This window comes from Eleginops maclovinus, chromosome 23 (assembly GCF_036324505.1).
Source record: "Eleginops maclovinus isolate JMC-PN-2008 ecotype Puerto Natales chromosome 23, JC_Emac_rtc_rv5, whole genome shotgun sequence".
In the NCBI taxonomy this organism is placed as follows: Eukaryota; Metazoa; Chordata; class Actinopteri; order Perciformes; family Eleginopidae; genus Eleginops; species Eleginops maclovinus.
Genome location: NC_086371.1, coordinates 11,740,057 through 11,744,039, shown reverse-complemented (window position 1 = coordinate 11,744,039; position 3,983 = coordinate 11,740,057).

Below are 3,983 nucleotides of genomic sequence, written 5' to 3'. Positions count from 1 at the left end.
CCGCCTCCCTTTCCCGGCGGATGGACGGTTATAACCAATGGCGGAGCTTCGGTACAGTTGTGGGAGGGGTTTGTACTTCGTGTCTTGTCGGATTCACGGAAAGACCCGAGGTTTTCAAAAGTCAGACAGCAACCTTGTTTACTTTACTTACACCCTGTTAACCGTTGGTTTTGGTTTGCCTGTCTTCGGTTAGAAAAGCAAATTTAAGAAGATAACCTCGAATCTTCGCCTTATCTACACTCATTATCTTAATCTATCTCCTTCATTTAGCCGGGAAATGTGTTAACAAGTAACCATTCTTTACGTTGAAAATCTCCAAAAAGCGACTTTGGTTAAACTATATTGTAACTTTAGCTAAGCTAAATTGTATGGTGTTTATCAACGCATTACCTACTGAAAGTTAACAGTTAAGCAGTGGCGTAAATCTACTGAGTACATGACTTGAGTACAGTAATTAAGAAACATTTTGAGGGAACTCCCGTATTTCAAAGTTTTGCTACTCTAGTTTTACTCCATTACATTTATTTAATACCTTTAGTACTTCGAACAATTGAATTAATAATTGTATATATAATCAACCAATAAATAAAACTTTAGTTACACCTGTAACATTCACAAGCTATCGTGCAGTATAAGTAATTATAACATGCTACAGCTTTGATAACACTTTAATGCATCTTTAATTTTAATCAAATCATATGATACTATTCTGAAATGGGCCCATAATGTGTACTTTTTGGGCTTCTTTTGGTGCTTTATGTAGATTTTATTGCTAATACTATAAGTCAAGCTAAGGTGGCAAAAAACAAGAAAAAATCCACTCAAGTATTAGATTTAGTAAAAGTATTGATACCTTACAGTATTTGTAAAGTGGATGAAGTAGCCAATTCAGATCTTTTACCAAAAGTAGCAACCTAAAATGCAGGACAGGGTCATACTACCTTCTGCTCGAGTAACAGTTCATTAAAAGTACTTTCATTTTTCATTACTGTCAAATTTTTACTCAAGTAAAACATTTGAATACTTCAACAGTTGTAATACTAATGTAAAAAAAATCAGGCAGTGTTGATAAGTAGTCTGTTTTTTTCTAAACATGTAGGTCAACTGTACAGCTTTCAACAAAAGATGTTCTTCTCCCCCCAGGTCCAGGGAGAGAGAGACTCCCCATGCAGAGATAATTAAAGTGAAAGTATTTCGCACTCGAACAGAGTTTTCAAGTGAGTGAGCAACCAAAACACCAGCTCAAGTTAAGAGTGTATTATAACATTCTTTCAAATGTCAACTGTGTGTGTAAGATATTCGGGTTAAAAATTGGTTTAACCTTTATGATCTTGTTTGACCTACTTTGTGTCTTCCTGTTATAATATATATTTAAATTGACAAAGCAATTAGGTTTAGGTTAAGCTCAAATAGGCTGGTTAATTCTCAGAAATGTCCTAGATTTTTTTAATTCATTTGACTGTAGCTGACAAATTGGCCTACCAGTATTTGCCACTAAGTGGAGCTATAACTCTGCATAAGGTCGAAACACCCAACATTTGACATTCAGCAGAGTTGATTCGTGTTTTTTTTTCCCTATTAAAACTTTTCTTAAAATTCTAAGAAAATAGTCGTGTTGGTTCCAAAACAATTACATATCTAACAAATGCGTTTTCCTCTTGATTTTTTTGCATTTGTTTCTTTTCTTTTTTTTTTCGGTGGAATTTTCCAGTACAGGATGTAGCAAAACATACACATGACAGCAAGAATAGAAACAACAGATCACAGATACTAATGGATGTGGTAAAAAAAAAAACAGCATGGCATGTAGACATACCCATTACAAGTGGACATTTCAAAGAGCTATAACAGAGCTTGGATTTATTACACGGAACAAGAAGCAAACAACCGATGCAGAACAGTAATACCCAGGAGAGAACACTAGGCATTTACAGGGGTATTAAAAGAACTCCAGGCCACAGTGCAGTGCAGCCCAGACCATTTTCAGTGTAGGCATAAGACATGCCACAGTTGAAAAAGCAAAGTGGTAGCCTTAATGGAAAATGAATGATGGTTGGATTCGATTTAGCTGCTTCAGTATCAGGGTTTTCATTATGGGTTGCAGGAAGTTCACCTAAATTACACTGCTCTTCTCAGAGAACAATTTAAACTGACCAACCTTTTTTCATGAACATGTGTTTGTTAGACCACCAGAAACATGCAGTAGTAATTACTGTGCAAAATATTGATTTTAATTTCAATAATCCTAAATGATAAATATATATATATTTAAAGTAAGTAGTTTATTGTTTAAAATGAGCCCCATCCCAACCAACTGTTATAATAAAATCCTGCTTTAATGCATGAATATAACCAATGTGATAATGTAATAGCACAGTTACAATGGACATGTTCTGCATTTAGTACTTCAACATTAATTTTCCTAAGATTTTTGCTTGTTATGGAGTATTTCCTAAAATATGATATTAGTATTTTTGTATAGGATTTAAATAATTCCTGTACCACCAAAGTAAGCTGTGGTCAACATTCCCACTTTCCACTCACACTTTGTGTATTTGATTTATTGTGTAATCTATTTGAGAGGTGTCATCACCTGAGATATACTGTATCAACATGTGATGTTGCCATAGCAGCAACACTTAATCCAATCAAAGGTAATCTTGTCTGTTGTCTGATATGACATTAATTAGATACATAAATGGGCATTTAGCAGTTGTTCCTCCCCTAACAGTATTAATAAGGGTAATATCTGTCAACATCCATGGAGATTAACTCCAGAGTGGATTTGGGCTAAACTTGCTAAGATTAACAACCCACTCTATAAATACCTACGTGTTTTACAATCACTCAAACATGCAGTGGCGCCGCAGCAGGAATGTGGGGCCTCGTCATCAGATGAAGCTGCCTCATCATCACATGTCTGCTTCCAATTAGCCCTCTGAGGATCAGTCACAGGGTACATAGAACAAATCCCGCTCCACAGTGTTTTTTAAAGCTAAATATAGCAGTTCACACAACCTCACCGAATCTGGTTACAAGACTACCCAGGGATTCCTTTTGAATGAAGTGGAAGTCAAAGGTGATGGGGACATAGCCAATACTTCCTGTTTAAATTAGAATACTGCAACTCCTTAGAGAGGTGTGGCTAGGGAGGGATCGAACATCTGTAAGAGGCCCACACATTTCTGCGTTTTAAAGTCAGACTGAGGGATGAAGGCGGACTGGGTGATTTAATGTTTTTCTTTTAACTCGCTAAGCAGACAGAGGAGAATTCCTGCCTTAAATGACTTGTGAAATAAAGATATTCAGTTTTCCAAGGCGGTCTGGTGAAATCGTGGCGCTATCTACAATCACATGATAGTGGTGGTGGGATATTGCATGACATATGTCAGCGTGCTGAAACTTGTTGTGGAGGTGGGAGAGAGAATATGTGATGGCGGGATAGTATTTATCTCGAGCAGCATGACTCACTCTCAATAGCTTCCTTTATTCCTTAGGGGCCTTTGAGCCTCAGCTTGAACAAACCTCCAACATGTCGGCCTGTCAGTTCAATTCAAAATGCTATATATTATGAGTGTAACAAAGACAATAATGCCATAGTTTGAAGTAATACTTAGATTTATAGGAAAACATTTTAAAATGAATTAAATCAAGAAAAATAGCAGAACTAGCTCTGAGTGCGTCTGTCTGTGTGAGTCAACATTTTCTGCTAAATTATGTAACCCACTTTGAAGAAAATAGTTGATCAGTTCAAATGTGAACACTGGGACGACTTTAGTCATCACCAATTGAGACAAATCAGTGATTTAATCTGGGTGCTGTTATGTCTGCTGAACTGCTGTGCTGTGCTTGGTTTCACCTGTGTGATAAGTTGAGACATTCATCAGGGATGACCAACCTGCTTGTTATGAGTGTTAGTCAACAGCCATTTTGTTTTTCTCTCTAAGACAGTCAGAGTAAAAGTACGAGAGACAAAAAGTGGA